Here is a 17,309-nt window from a genome sequence, read left to right as displayed (position 1 = left end):
ATATTGTTTATTGTATTATAAACTCAACTTAGATGATAACCAGGAATTTTATCAAAAATAAAATACTGTATTTGATAGCAAGGCAATTTCCCTAAATTGGAACTAGGTGGCGTTGCCATACCTGAACCGGTCTGGCTCGGGTCTGGGACATGGAATTATCCCGATCTTGGCCCGAGTATATTCAATCTACCAGAGCCAGATCGGTAATCGGGAAAATATATGGCGATTTCTGCACGGAATAGGGTGATCGTTTTTTTCTTATTTTTGATTTTTTGTCTCGCCCCCCCCCCCCCTATATTTTGTTTGAATGACCAAACAAATTATCTGACGAAAAAAATGTTTCATTTACAATATGGCGGATCCCTAAATTTGATCAAAAATTACAATTTCTACAATTAATAACAAAATATCGTCAAATTCTTACAAGAGGCCGATTTATTTTCTATAAAGCATGTAATGACAAACATAATTCAGAATTAGAAAAAAAAACAGATGGCCGCCCAAATTTTGTTTTCCAGACTCATTATTTCTTTGTTTTCAAAACATGTCTATCTTACGCTTTGCGTTCGGTACGAGTATGCGAGTATATTCTTCATTTTCAAACCACTGAATATGTTTTTGATTTTAAATAAAAAAAAGGATTTATTTACTTAAGGCTGTATTGGTCTTAAGGAATACATTATCCCTGCTGGAAAAAAGGAAATAATCGGAAAGGCCTCTTTGGAAAGATTCAGAAAGGTTTCGGAAAAAATAATTGAAATTCATTTATGTGTGTGTGTGCAATAGTTCTAAATTTGAACATTTTTTTTTTAAACATGGTAGTTTTCTCCGAAAAGCAAACTCTTAACGATAAATTCAAGGAAAGCAAACAATTCAAACATGTATAATGTTTAAAAATTGAAGTTTTGTAAAACACAATGTCTGAAAAAAATATTATAAGAAAACTTTTAAATCTTACTAATTATAGAAATAAAAAATGAAAGGAGCCATATCTGGGTCAGATCGCGCCACCATTTTGGATGCCCAGATCTGGGCCCTGTCGGCTAGGGCATTTTATTTACGGTCTGGCTAGACAGAATACCATAATGGGGCCACATTTTTTCCGATCAGGGCCCGAACGGCGCCCCACCAAAATTTCTGCACGGGATTGGGACACTGCGTCATTCGTTTGAAAACAATTAGAAAAGGTTCAGAAAGAAGTAAATCGAGTGGGACACTTCGCAAAAGTTCGGAAAGGCATCGGGAAGCTTCGGAAAGAAACGGAAGCAAAGTTCACAGAGAAATCGGAAATGATCGGAAAGGTACTTTCTTTCTGATTCTTTCCGATTCTTCAACTAGGGATCATCATAATATTCGCTATCGATTTTCGGCGCTCACTGCATAATATATACAAATAAATAGTTAAAAGGACGATTAAAAATTATATTGTTGATTTACGATTGGATCTTCAAAAAAAGGTTTGACGGCAGTTTTATTTGACTTTTTTTCTTACTTCGATGTATTTGGCTCAAAAATAAAAGTAAAAATATTCCCATATATTTCTTCACACATAAAACAAGTATTACTCCTACCCAAAAAAGGTTTAGAGGATAGTTTATGGGGCTTCTTAAAAGCAACAGTTTTGATATCCTAATTGTTTGTCGTATCTTGCCTTATTTGGTTCAAAATTTGAATGTTTGATTTTTCGACAAAATTAAAAAATTTTCTATCACAATCTGGAAGGGCTTTTAGGAAGCGAAGTTTTTCTTCTCTTGACTTTTGTCCATGTCGTGCTTTTTTAGCTTAACATTGTCATGTTCGTCTCATTTTTGAGTTTTGTAAATTATATGACTCTGATGATTTTGTTTTATTAAAAAAAAAATCATTAGGTTGAATTGTTGAACTTCCTGACTAGTAAGAACAGACGCACATATAATTTTTAAATCTTAAGAAAAATGATCCCAAAAATGTTTAAAATGCACTATCATTTAGAATTGATATCCAAATTGACCAGTTCATGGAATCTTCCCTCCCTTACAGGCCTTAAAACAATGTGCCAAAGATCATTCCAATCGTGCAATTCCTTCGAAAGTGATTGTGTTTATGGACGACAACGGTAGGAAGAAAGTGAAGTAAAATCCGTTTTTTCTCAATCAGTGAATCCGAATACATCGAGATTTGATGAAATGTGCAAAAATCGATTTTTGGATCAAACCAATACCTTCTCATTTAGATGAGAATGTAAAAATACATCTTTACACTTTGAAAATCGCGGGCATACAACAGTCATAGGTACTAGAGATCTTTTAGGGAGAGTTGAGACACGTTTCCCCCGCCAATAGTCGGCGCTGTACCGGAACTTTGATATGTTCATGGGGCGCAAAAAGTTTGAACAGTTTTATTTTTTAATAACTCTTGTTTAAGAAATTTTTGCAGTATATGTGTTTTAAAGTGAATATTATTTTTCCCTAATCTTAATAAATAACCTCCCCAATAATTTATAAGGTTCTTGTTTGAGTGATGTCTCTATTCTGTATTAAATCCTCTTAAAAATAAAATTGTGATTTGAAAATAGCGCCAACTCATGGCAATCAAAACTCATAAAAGTTTAACTAGTTCCGGTGCAGCGGCGCCAATCAGATTTGAAATATTCCGCGTCTTAACTCTCCCTTGAGGATCTCGAATAGGTACCTATCGCCATCAAAGGGAGAAAAGTTCAATTATTACTATTTTTTCTAATTTCTTAAAATAATGTAAAAAACTTTCAGGTATGTGGTTTGAGCTTGTATTTTTATGTATTTATTTCAATAAATTTATTGATGTATTCATTTCTTTTCAACGGATCTGCGTTTGTGTAATTTTAAAAATCGCGCCAACCTCGGTGAACCAGAACTTAAAATGGCGGCATCCTACAAGGTTGCCACACTGTCCTTGGACACTTTGTAGGAATACTCAAACGTCAGCGCCATCACCGTCGTACCTCTGAAACAGATCTAGCGATTGCGCGAATTTCTCTTGAAGAAAGTTTTGACAAAGCTTACTGATGACGAAAATATTGTAAACATAAATGAAGATGATTATGTTTATAAAAACTTTAGCTCTGCTTACTGCACTAAATATAGTTACAAAATTATTACTTATGGAATAAAAAAGAGTTTCATTTTCAAAATTATCTTCCTGATATTACAAAAAATTGGTGGAGTAAATAATTTTATATTTGATGCAACTCTCTGAATTTGCTGTCAAAATTACCTGCTTTTCATTTTTTTAATTGCAAGTAATTTTGACAGCAACTTTGAAAAAAAGAATAATTTGCTGTCAATAATTCTTCCTTTCGAAAAAATTGCATCACAGTATTTTTGCCTGTACACGTTTACAATCTAGCGGTGTAGAATTAAAGGTAACTCAAATTTTCTCAAAGCACTTGTTATTCTCTCTGATAAACCTTGTACATATGGTAACGAAACATGTAAATCAGTTTTTTTGTAATTATCTAACCATTTATTTTGTTTATTGTAACTATGGTAAATTTTATTTATTCTTCCTTTGATGACACTTTCGATTAAAGGTAGTGGATAATTATTTTGTTGTAATGTGATTTTTAATTGGCTTAATTTTTTTCTCTATATTTAAAATCGCTTAGTTTAATGCGCCTGTCTACTAGTCCCTTAATTAATCCAACTTTTTAGTCAAATTGATATTGCGAATTATAATTTAAATATTTCCCCAGCCATGAAATATTTTTTGTTCCAATTTGTAATTAAAGCTTATTTTCAGTTTTTTTAACCCTTAGTTACACGGTGGGAACGTGGGATTCCGTCAACTTAACTTCAGATTGTTGCCATTTAATTAATTTTTAACGTATTTAGATCGGGCTTTTTGTTCATTAGCTGCTTTATTGGTAATACAACATAAAAATAAAACTTTTTCGACATAATGGTTTATAATAATTGTTATATAAATAAACAAAGTTAGAAAAATGATTTTTCAGAAACATTTCATTTATGAAGAATCTATTCAACATTATGAATTAAAAACCCCTACTCGGAGATTTTTGGGGTTGTTGATTATGAATTTGAATTAAGAATTTGGAAGTAATCAAATTCAAGATTGCGGATTAAAGCTCGTCGATCAAATTTAGTTTACAATAATACGTAAATCTTCTAAATCGTAGATGCGATTTTGAATACTTTGATTTCAATAAGGTAGGCATTTATGGAATTTCGCGATTTTTTATAGCAAATTTAATATTAAAATTATACAATTGAAAGCAATAAGTGAAAAACGTAAAAAAACAGAATGAAACAAAAAAAAAAAGATGGAGCTAGATTTTTTTTTAAGAAGGGCGAGAATCTAATCGTAGATTGGCGATCGTAATCAGCGACCCCAGAAACCGCTGAGTATAGATTTTGAAGCTCATATGTATTTTTTTTCTTCAAAATTTTGAAACCACCATCATGTGCCTGCCGACTTAAATTAAAAAATTTCGGAATTCTGACTTCAAATTCGTAATCAGCGAACCCAAAAACCTCCGAGTACAGATTTTCAAGTTTATATATCTCTTTTTTTCATAACTTTGAAATCGCCATCTTGAATCCGCCATCTTGAATTGGAAATTTCAACATTCTGACTTCAGATTCGTAATCAGCGATCCCAAAAACCCCCGAGTAATAATTGTCAGGTAAATTCACTAAATAAAAAAATATGTGCAACGAAGGGTTAATAATTCAAGAAATGCATGTTTTATAATTAAGTATTTTCAAAAGACCTTATGCCAATGAAAAATTTCTTCAAACAAATTTAATAATTGGGTCAATTAAATCTGACATCTTTCAAAAAAATAATAAATATGTCACTGAACAGTAACAATAAATTCTTTATTTTTGTCAGTGGGAGCTATAGTGTACCTGTTAACGTACCTTTTATAGAAAAGTGGTTTAAAAGTTATTTTTGATAATGCTCTACTTTCTAGATCCTCTAAAACGAGATTGGAAGAAACTGGAGATAAGAGAGATCCCATAGGACAACCTGACATTTGTTTATAAAACTTTCGATTAAATGAGAAAACAGGATTATTAAATACTGTTCTGACAGCTATTGAAATTTCAGAATGAGATATTTTTGTGAAACTTTTGTAAACTTGTAATTTTTCTTTTATGCAATCAGAAGGTAAATCTAACGGAATGTTGTCGAACATACAAACAATATCTAAAGATAATAATGAGTGGGTACTAGGTGCATGAATTTTCTTAATTTTTTCTTTAAAACCCCAACCGTTTTTAATAAAAGGGTGAGTCGTGTCAGAAACAGGTTTTAGAGTTTTTGATAAAAATGTAGCTAAATTGTAAGTAGGTGATGCTATGGAAGATAATATTGATATCCATTTTAGGTCAGGTTTGTGAAGTTTAGACAGGGAATAAGCCTTAGACTTTTTAAGCCATGATTTTTCAAACGATAAGCTAAATTCTCATTCATATACCTTTTATTTTCCCATCTTGATATAATATCATTGCATTTATCTTCAATGGTTAGAACTAAGCTGGTGTTAATTTTTTGTATAATATGTTATTTTGCAATAGATTTTCAACTGTTTTATTATAATCATTTCTGTTAGCTGCAAGTGAAATGCTGCGTTTATTTGGTTTAACAAATATTATATCTTTGCGATCATTTTGAAATTTTTCAACTGTTTCAGAGATGTTATTAGAATTATTAAATTTATTAATTATCGTGTGATTTGAAATTAAATCTGTAACTACTTTTCTAACATTTGCTTTTTTATTTGCTTCTTCAACATTTTTTATACATTCATCGATAGTTGCAATGATATTATTAGTTGGGATTTTGTCTAAATTCTAAGGAGTACAAAATTTATTTCCTAAAGCCAAGCTCTCCGCTATTTCGTCTGGGATTGTAACATTAGATACATTTTTACATCTTTTTTCAATCTTAATTCTCTCTATTCATTTTCATTTTTCAAAAATATGATTTTAAATAAATTAAATTTTTTGATTTGGGCATCTGTCTGTTGGTACTTTAGTCTATGCAGGTTTGATTCTTGCGATTCAAAGAAGTTAGTAATAGAATTATCAATGATTTTTCATTCTAATCTGTACTTTAAATAATTATAAAAATGACCAAGTTTATGAATCCTGTCAACTGCATTGCTGATTTTACAATTTGAGAGTTTTTCCTCGTAAGTTGATTTTACTTTTTGAAGTTTTTTTGTTTCTGGTGCGAATCACTCTTTTATTAAAGAGAGTTGGGATTATGAAGAAAAATTAAGAATATTCATGCACCTTGTACCCACTGATTATTTACTATCTTTAGATGTGGTTTCTATGATCGCCAACAGTCCGTTAGATTTACTTTCTGATTGTATAGAAGAAAAATTGAAAGTTGACAAAAATTTAACAAAAATTTATCATTCTGAAAATTCAGGTTATCTTATTAGATCCGCCTTATCTCCAGTTGCTTCCAATATCGTTTTAGAGGATCTAGAAGATAAAGCATTATCAAAACAAACTTTTAAACCACTTTTCCCTCTGACAAAATTCAAGAATTAATACATTTAATAGTATAGAAGAATCCTTACAATTTACTTTTGAATTGGAAAATAATAACACCTTAAATTATTTGTATTTATCAATAAAAAACTGAAAATGGAGCTTTAATTAGCAATTAGTACAAAAAATCTTCATGGACAGGGCAATTTTTAAATTATAATTCACACCATCAATTTAACCAAAACTTTGGATTAATTAAAGATCTAGTAGACAGATTTATAACACTAAGCGATTTCAAATATCGAGAAGAAAATTTAAACCAATGAAAAATAAGATTAAAACAAAATAACTATCCACTACCTTTAATAGAAAGTGTCATCAAAGGAAGAATAAATATAATTTACAATAGTTTTAATAAACAAAATAAATAGCTAGATAATTACAAAAAAACTGATTTACATGTTTCGTTATCATATGCACAAAGTTTATCAGAGAGACTAAAAAGTGCTTTGAAAAAATGTAACATTAATGAGTATTTTAGAAACAATCTTAAATTGGAAAATTGTTTTATACAAAAGAAAGATCCTGAAAAAATTAAAAAATTATCAAAAGAAGTTTATTTAATAAAATTCAAAGGTTGCCATAAAATTTACATTGGTGAAACAGGTAGGAGGATAAAAACAAGAATAGCTGAACATAAAAGAGACTGCAAAATTGGCAATTTGAACACAGGTTTGTCACAACACTTGTAGAATTTCGATCACCTTTTTGATTTTTACTTTGATAATATAAAGATTTTAGCAAAAAAATAAATAAATAAAACTTACAAAAGTAGAATTTTAGAATCGATTTTCATTAATAAATATAAAAACTATTCCATTAATTTAAAAAGAAAAAAACTCACTATAATTCAATATTACCACAGTATAATAAATTGAATATTCCAATTCCAAAATACCTTGGTGCGCTACTTTATTTTTAGTTCAATTAGGCCCTCTATATTGGAAACTTTGTACCATGTATCCAAAATAACCCATTTTTAATTTTCTGTCACCACTACCTGGTTGTCCGTCGTTTGACTACAGTGGTTTCGCTCGATTTATTTGAAAAATGCAACCTAAATTATTGATTTGAAAAATGCAACCTAAATTATTTTCAGAGTGTCTATTCGACTAGAATTCTGGACGAATAGCCCGCCTACAGCGAAAGGCTATTCGTCTAGAAATTTTGCAGGAATAGAATATTTACTTTGATTTAAATTATCGTCGTGTATACTGATCCGATATTTTTTCCCGCACTTACATTTTTTATTCGGGCAAATTCTAACATCAAGGAACTTCTTTTCCGGCAAAATCTTTTTCTACTTTAACGAAATTTTACTATCTTAACAAAAAATTAGGAATGTTAATTTGTAAATATATGCAAATATTGGCATACATTCAAAAATAACCATTACACTACAGAGTTTGGCGACAAATATTTTCAATTGTCTAATAGCTCAGGTAGCAGTGTTTGGATTTCATAACCGGTAGGTTGCGTATTCGCTTATCAGCACCTGCACTTTTTTTATTTATTTTTTAGTCATTCAAATATTTATAAATATCATTTACTTAATCACTCTTACTTTTAGTAACAGTAAAAAGTACGTTTTAGCGACTAGAACTTCGCTTCGTAGGCTTCGGAGTTACTGACAGTAAACATAACCTCAACTGTCTGAAGATTTCAGTAGATTTTATAAAATGATTTGAGACGATGTTTTGAGTCAGAGTAAGTATTTTTTCGCTGAGAATTTCTGAACGAATAGCCATCTGATGTGTGTGGGCTATTCGTCCAGAATTCTGGACAAATAGCCGTTTCGAGACAGGTGGTCTATTCGTCCAGGATTCTAGTCGCCTAGGCACAGCCATCTTTTTTTTATCGAACCACAATTTTTATGTTCTAAAATTGTATATAATAAGAGGGAAATTGAATTTTGTTTTATAATTTTTTTTAAGACACTATTAATTTTTTAAATAAGGTAACTTTTTTATGTCAATTTTGTATCAGGTACAATTTCCCTGAGGATGACCGACAGATTGAATTGAAGCTTAAATATTTTGTTTGAAAGCAAATATATTTTCGCGTTAAGTCTTAGGAATTTAAAGCCAAAATTGTTAACGTAGTTTTCAGACAGATATGTGCTATAATAGGATGCCTATAGTACAAATATGTAGAGGAAATTCGCAGACTGCTCTAAACTGATTGGACGATGCTCGAAGGGTAATCCATAGAAGATATGTATATATGTGAATGCAAACAAAGTAATCACTAACAAACATCTGCGATAGGAAGATCGCCATTGGCAGGGTCAAATGCTTTTAGGATATGTGGTTGCAGCGCAGCGAAGCCGATGCATAGGATAACCCAGAAAAATTATCGATGTTGTTTATGTTTTGTCGAAGTTAAGATACTCCTTCGAAAACACAATCATGGGTACAAGAGAATAATCATGCTACCTGTAGCATGATTTTCAAACTTGATTGAAACAAAAAAATAAGGAGCTGTTAAGAAAATACGTCACGCTGTCGGCGGGGAGGAGTGACAAGTTTTTTGATCATTTTAATACTTAGGAAGGAGAGGTTAATGTGATTTTATTTTACAAGTAAAACCTCTTGATACAGATTTCACACTCTTTCCTTTACCCTCTTTTCACCCCTTTGTTCAAGAATTTCTCTGTTTTCCCTTGTTTTCAAGAAAATCTTCTTTTTCTTTGCTTAAATTCGAACTAAATCAATAGAATCCAAAGAGAAAATCCAACTATTTGTTGTGAAAAGTTAATTATTCTTAATCGAAATGCCTGCTGTTATATTTTGGTTCAAAATTAATATCTTTTAGTAAAAAGGTCTATCAGTTGCTGAAGATTTTTAGCTGAAAATGTATTGCTTTTAATTGAAAAATCAGCTAATTAATTTTCCAGTGAGAATTTATCTTTTTTGTTTGAAAATTCAACTAGATGGTTTAAATTTAAACTAATACCTTTAAAATGGATGTAATTGATTTAAGATTAAAATGTTTTGTTGAAAATGCTTTTTTCTTTGGTTGCAGGATAATTTTTAACCGAAAGCTTAAAAAATGAAATTGTTTCTGAAAAAAGATCTTTTCCTTCCCCCCGCTGGGAATTGAACTACAGATCTTCCAATTGCCGGTCGGGTGCTTTTCCCTTAAGCTACTAGAGAGATTAAAAGAAGAATCCTTTTTCAGAAATACACCAAGAAAAAGATTTTTTTTTAGAAGAAAAATAATTTCTTTAATTTTTGATTCATAAGAGCTATGCATTAAACATTTTTGCAATGAAAAAAATATATTTCTTTTTGGAAAAAAAATCAACGAAAAAAAATCTTATTCGTGGCGTATTTCTAAAAAAGAATTCTTCTTTCAGTCTTTCTAGTAAATTGAGGGAAAAGCACCCCACCGGCAATTGAAGGCTCTGTGGTACAATTCCAAGCGGGGCAAAGGAGAAGACGTTTTTTTAAAAGAAAAAATCAAATTTCAAAAATCTTTCATTCCTAGCTCCATCTAGTCTGAAAAGACGTTTAGAATTTCATTTATTCTTTGATGATAATACTGATTCCTTGAAAATGAAGCTATTTCATTTTGAGTTGAAAATTGATCGCTTTTAGTTAAAAATTCAAATATATGTTTGAAAATTTGTATATTTTGTTTTGAACTTATCCTTTTCGGTAAAAAAAAAACAAATTTCTTGCTTTGAATTTCATTAGCTAAAAATTTAAATATTCCGTTTTAAGTTGAAAACTCAAATTTTATTGTTGGGTAAAAAAAGTATATTAAGTTGGTAAAAAATCAACTATTAACTTAAAAACTCAACTGTTTTGCATAGAATTTTCCTTTTGTCTTAAAAATGCAACAGTTTGGATGGCACTTTTCATCCTTGAATGCAAAAAAATCTTTCTCGGTTGAAAATTCATCTCCTTTGGTAAAAATCTTATTTTTAGCGGTTAAACTTTAGGTTTTTTATATAAAACAAAAGTCTTCTTTTGGTTCGAAACTTCAGATATTTTGATCAAAATTCCCTTTTCTTTTGCATAACAGTTAAACTATTTAATTGTAAATGCAGCTTTTCAGAAATTTATTTTTCATGTTTAAAAATTCAACTTCCATTTGACAAGTTTATCTTTTTACTTTGCGTATTTTTTTAAAGTGCAAGCATTTGTAGTTGAAACTAAATCTTTTTTTTTTAATTTGATCATTGCAATAAGCGATGATCTGCTTCCTACGATAATCTGCGTCAAAGAAGACGAAGGATGAACAAAGTTTTCAAAATAGCGTGACGTAGTTTTTGAAAAGCCTCTGAAGAAAAATTAAGTTATATTTATCAAAGGTCCTTTATTCCACCCAAAAACAATCACATCCGAAAATATTTCTTGAAAATCTTTCACGAAAATTGTAGACCAGAGAGAAAACACGAAATGTGCAATTTTTCCTTTGACTATGTGCTAGCAGGAAATTAACCATTGGCTATTCGTTCGACATTCATGAAATTTCTGAAATTCCTGGAGGTCTCTACTAGTTCACAGTCACTAACATGTACGATTTTTCCCTTTAAGGGGAAAAAAAGGATTTCCGCACGACTGGATTCGATTGAAAAAGGAAACTCTCTAGTGGCAAATAAAGCCAGGTATATATTCAGTTTTGTGCTGACACTTTAGTTCAGGCGTCCAACAATCAATTTGGAATTCAAATGAAAGGGATACAGGACTCGCAGGAAAAACATTTTTTCAGGTAAATGGGAACAGTATTCTCAAATAACGGACTTTGAGTATTATATTTAATAATAAAGTAAGTAAGCTAGATTTGGTACATTGTCAAAAAGACTAGTTCGACCTGGATTACTCAAAATTTCAGCACCATATTATTTTTAAGTCCTTCCTAATTGTAAATTTCAAATTTAAATCTCTGATGGAAAGCCTCAGTTTGTAGTATTCGACATTGTAACTCTGGCTAACTGTATTGTACACGTTTTAATTAAAAAATGGTTATTGTTAGCTATGCAAACTGGAATAATTTTATACTCGGACATTGTGCGAAGTAAATTGGACTCGGAAGCGATAATGTTGTATTATTGCATTTCATAATGTGATGTTTGCGGAATTGTAAAATATCACCAGACTTTTTAACTTTATACAATTGAAAGTTTAATTTTAAAACAGTAGGGTACAGAGGGGTTGAAACTGCCAGGGGGAGAAAGTGCCACATACGACAACAAAACAAGAAACAATTTGTAGGGCGAAGTCAAAGTTGGCTGAAGCTTATTTTTCATTACACTGCGCCTAAATTAAATGAGGTATTTCCTTGCTCTTGGCATGAAAACATTGTATAAGACATTAAAGTTCCATGTTTTATAGTATGTGGCACTTTTTTCCCGCAGCACTTTCAACCGTACTCTACCCTACAATTAAAATTTGTAAAACAAAATTTTTTAGAATTCAACTGTTTTTACTATTAATAATTTAAAAAATTCAAAATCAAGCATAAAAAATTGTTCAGTCTTAAAGTGGAAAGCTAGAGAGAAAGAAAGGCTCAATACATACCTTATAAATTCAACATTTCGAAACTGTTCAAATCTGCAATACTGAACCATTTTTTATATTTGAAATACTGTTTTGGAATCTTCTGAATTTCTTTTCGAAATTTCACAAGCCGAGGCGGAAAAATTATATATACATATTTCATATATAGTGTGAAGTTTTAAATACAATATTCATTTGTTTTATACGAGAAATGTATGAAACAAATCAATATTATATATAATACTTCACACTATTTATGAACTATACATAATAATTCCGCCTGGGAAACCATTTAAAATTTTTTTAAATATTTAAAAATTTTCACTTACTATTTATTTAAAAAAATGAAAAATATTTTGAATCTTCCCAGGAATCTTAAGAAATTTTCCATCCTTCTGAAACCTTTCAAAAGTTCTTAAAAAGCTTCTTGGTTTCAATTCTTAAAAACTGTATATTCTATTATAACTTTTTCCAAATATCAGAAAAGCAAAAACTAAAAACAGCCACTATAAGTCATATTTACAGAGTATTCAAACCAATCAGGTTTTCGCAAAAATATATGCGAGATATTGTAAATAAAACTTTTTAAGAAAATGATTATAAATAAAAAACTATTAATATTGGTAGAGGTTATGCTCGCTCAATTTTTTCAACAAAGCGGTAAAAAATATTGAGTTAAACAAACGGCCTGATAGTGACGATTTTGATATAACTTATCTGCACAATTTTTGTTCTATCCCCTTGAACAATATGATTTCGATCTGACCCCGATCGGGGCCAGACCATTCCAGATCGGGTCCCGATCGGGAATCCCGGTCGGAGCCAGATCGCGGATGAACCACACGCCCAGATCGGGGCCAGGTCGGGACACCCGATCGGTGCCCATCGGCACCCGATCGGTACATGATCAGTCTCAGCGACAGGCGCGAAAAGAGGTTTCAGTCTACAAAATTTAAATATACTTTTGAGAAACGTAAGATTATTGTAGATGGTATTAGTTTCGAGGAAAAGGTTAGTTTTTTATGAAAAAAATGGTTGATAACCAGAAATATTTCAATTAACAATTTTAATTTCTTGAAAAAGAAATTATGTCTATAAAACTTCTTAACAAATTAGAACAAGTTTTTCCGCAACAAGATTCCCTACAACTTGACTTTTTTGAATGCTTCCAAAGAAAATTATCGGAAGATAACCTATGATGTACGATTTATTAACATTTTACTCTAAATAAGTTCAATTTTCAGTCAATTGCATTACTTCTTGAGAAACTCGAGAAAGTGGCTGCAGATAATATTTTCACCGAAAAATTGAGCTATCATTTATTATATCGTTTTATTTTTTTAAGTCTGTTAAGAAGCAATATAGACCAAACAATTTTTTAACAAAAATGAAGTTTTGAATTAAATATTTCTGTTTATTTTAAATATTGTTTACAGAATATGAATCAAATTAATTTGTTTTATTATTTATTAGTTTCGACCAAATGGGCATTTTTATAAGTTGAAATGTCATTGTTTATGATAAAAAAGAAAAATAACTTAGTTTAGCATTTTAAACTTCGCGCGAAACCAATTAGATGCCGAATGCGACGCATGCGCAGTTGAGTAACTAGCTCTTGCTGGAATCTCTACACAATTGGCATTTTGATTGTAATACTTGATTCTGAAATTCATGTTATGAAAATTCGTCCTTAATGTTGTCTGTAATGAATTTATTATCAATACAGAATCAAAGTTTCAATAACAGAATCGATCGAATCACATATTTTATTCTCATTATCTAAAAACATTACAATTTTGTGCATACTGCAATACATTTCTTGTCAATATATTTGATAATTCTAACTCTACATTAAATCGAAAAACCTTGAGTTCTGAAATAATAATTTAAAACAAAAGAACTTGATAGATGTCATCATATAATAATATTTGACTCATCTAATGGTAAAAATACTAATTTTACCCGAAGCAATTCAATTGATTGTTAATGTATTTGAGGTTATGTTCCAATGAGCCCGCAGAGTGTAATTACTTACTCTCATCTTCCTCGTGCAGGTTTCGAGGTATACTGGCTGGTGTTTGGTACCTTTGAACACGTGGCTTACTCGCATTATGCATTTTTAATCATTGATAGAATATTATAAACGAGTAGTATGTATACAAATTTCAGTGCACTATCAGAAAACATCAAGCAGCACAAGTTCTGCGAGCGCATAGAGATGGCGTTTCAGTAGGAAATCAGTCTGGCCTGGTCGGGCCGGGACCCGTTCATTTTTCGGAACGGTAAAAATTAACAAACGTAAAATTTCAGAGTGGGTTATAATACATAATGGTAAAACTTAGAAATAGCAAAAGTAGGAAAGAGAAATAAGTCGGAAATTCAAAACTCTGAAAGGTATTTCTTCGAAAACCAAAGAAGCAGAAAGGGTGACAATTTAGAAGCGTTAAAATTAGGAGGGTGAACAATTAGGAATATGTAAATATACGGAGAGGAAAAATTTGGAAAGTAGAAAAATTCGGAATAGTTAATAAATATACCTATTAGCAGGTGTATAATTGTACATTTATGGTAGCAAACAAATGTTTATCGCAGTGAATTTAAATATCATATCGTAATAAATTTATGTTTTACGTTGAAAACTGTTTTTAAATTATATAATGATAAAAAATCATTATTTTTTCGTGAAAAATTTAAAATGACGGATATCATAAATTTATTATGATATGCTATTCAAATTTATTGTGATAAATATTTGTATGCTACCATGAATAAAAAACTATAGACCTGCTGATAACAAAATGTATTTACTATTCCGAATTTTTCCTCTCCGTATATTTACTTATTCCTAATTGTTCACTCTACTAATTTTAACGTTTCCGAATTTTTACCCATGCCGCTTCTTTGTTTTCCGAATAAATACTATTCGGAGTTTTGGATTTCGGATTTATTCCTTTTTCCGAATTTTTGGTATTCCTAAGTTTTACCATTATGTATTATAACTCATTCTGAAATTTTACCTTAAACTTCATCCGTTCCGAAAAATGAACGGGTACCATCGGGCCCAGGTATGGGCCACAGAGTTCTACCGATCAGGGCCAGATCGGGAAATCCGATCGGGGGCAGATCGGCATTAAGTTTGAAATCGGGCGATTTCTGCACGGGTATATGGAAATAATGGCGATTTATAAGGACCAGCTACATACAAATCTGTAACCTAAATTGTGAAATCATTTCTGTAATTTGATACTCATCATATATCAAAGTATTTTTATTGTATTTTGAAATATTTTGTCTTTATGTAGATGTATATAATCTGCGTTCCCCGGGGAATCAATCGTCATTTGATTAATTTCCTAATGCGGCACACGAAGGCACTAAAGCATGACGATGCTGAGATTTTCTCAAAGCCCTGGAAAAGTTCCTGTGAGTTTCATAACTTTTTTAATTGGTATTCGCTGATGAAATACTATAAAGTTTCTTAATCCATGGTTGCAGAAACTGGGGATAACAAAGATCACCCGTTCCAACAAATTGAAATGAAACTTTGGGGCATTTTCCTCTCCTTCGAGCGATAGAGAAGTGTTGAGAAGTTCCATTTGGATATCGATAATTTAATAGGATTCTATATATCAATAGCAACAAAGATGAAGTCATTTGCTGAGAAGTTCGAAATGAGATTTAATGCATAAAAGAAAGAAGGTCATTTGAGAAAAAAAGGAACAATCTAACGAGGGTTCGTACATAAAAAGCGTTGCAAATTTTGGATGTGGTAAACCATAAGCTACGCTACTAAATAAAAGGTGATTCAAAATATTAATATAAAAGACTTTACAGCTCAAACTACTCACAAAATAGGGAAAATTGGGTGATTTTTTTTTAGAAAAAAAAAGAGCAATAAATTGGTTTAAACAAAATTAATGTAGATACTATATCAATTTGAACATTAAATACTTTAAATTCCAAAGACATTAGGTCTAAATACTTTTAAATAACAGCAAACAGCTTTTAAACCAATCTTGTTATTAAAAAATATGAATCATTAACACCAAAGAAGAATTATTAGCAAACAAATTAATTTGTCACCACAAAGGTTGCATTAAAGAACAAATAGTAGAACTTTCAAACCAAGGAGACTATTTTTTAAGAACAAACTTTAACTTTTAACCAAACAGTTGAATTTTTAAGCCAGAAAGATGTATTTTTCGAAAACCTTTGAATTTTCCACACAAACAAATTTATATCTGAAAAAATATGATCTTTCAACCTAAAACGCTGTATATTCAATCAAATCTTCGAAGTTTCACACAAAATAATTGAAATGCAACCGAAAACAGATTAATTTTCAATCACATAGTTAAATTTTCTATAAAAAATGATGAAAAATATTTACAAAACAATTGAATTTTCGACCAACACGTATAACTTTTAGCAAAAGAATTTAATTAGCAAAAACATAATTTAATTTTGAACAAAATAGTAAAATTTTTAACCAAACATTTGAACACTTACGAAGGTACTTAATTAACCAAATGATCGAATTTTTAAATAAGAAAAAAAAATCAAACAAAAGTAGAACCGATTTCTATTAAATACTTGAATTATTATTAAAACAGTTAATTTTAAACCAAGAAAGATGCCTAGAAAATTATTTTTCTATCCAAAAAGACTCATTTTTGAATATTGACTTCTTCTATCAGCATCTTACCGCAAACGTTGGGAAGCTATTGGAATCGTTAAACAAAATCATCGAAATACCACTTTTTAATACCACTTTTTAAGAAAAAAATAGCCATACGTCTTCATACCATACGTCTTCAACAAAACAGTTTTTCATTTTCAAAAACATAATTAAACTTATAACAAAAAAGTTGAATTTTTGACCAAATGGCTACATTTTTAAACTAAGCATATAAATTTTCAATCAAGAAGATCAATTTTCCCCTAAAAAACTAATGGCAAACAAAATAGTTCACCCTAAACCATTTAGGAGCACTTTCAACGATTGAAAAATTATTTTTCTACCCAAAACGACTCATCTCTTATTATTAACGTTGCCTATTATGATTTTTTAGCACACATTCCTTATAGTGGAATTTTCCATCAAACGTCACGAAACTTAGAAAAATTCCAATTCACGCCCAAAAAGTATTATTTTTTAACAGAAAAGTTATTTTTTTAGACAGAATAATTAAACTTTTAACAAAACATTAAATTTTTAAACCTGTAAAGGTGCATATATAACCAAATGTTCGAATTT

The sequence above is a fragment of the Belonocnema kinseyi genome, chromosome 3 (genome assembly GCF_010883055.1).
Source record: "Belonocnema kinseyi isolate 2016_QV_RU_SX_M_011 chromosome 3, B_treatae_v1, whole genome shotgun sequence".
Taxonomy (NCBI): Eukaryota; Metazoa; Arthropoda; class Insecta; order Hymenoptera; family Cynipidae; genus Belonocnema; species Belonocnema kinseyi.
The sequence above is the reverse complement of the archived record's forward strand: the minus strand, read 5'-3'. Positions refer to the sequence as shown.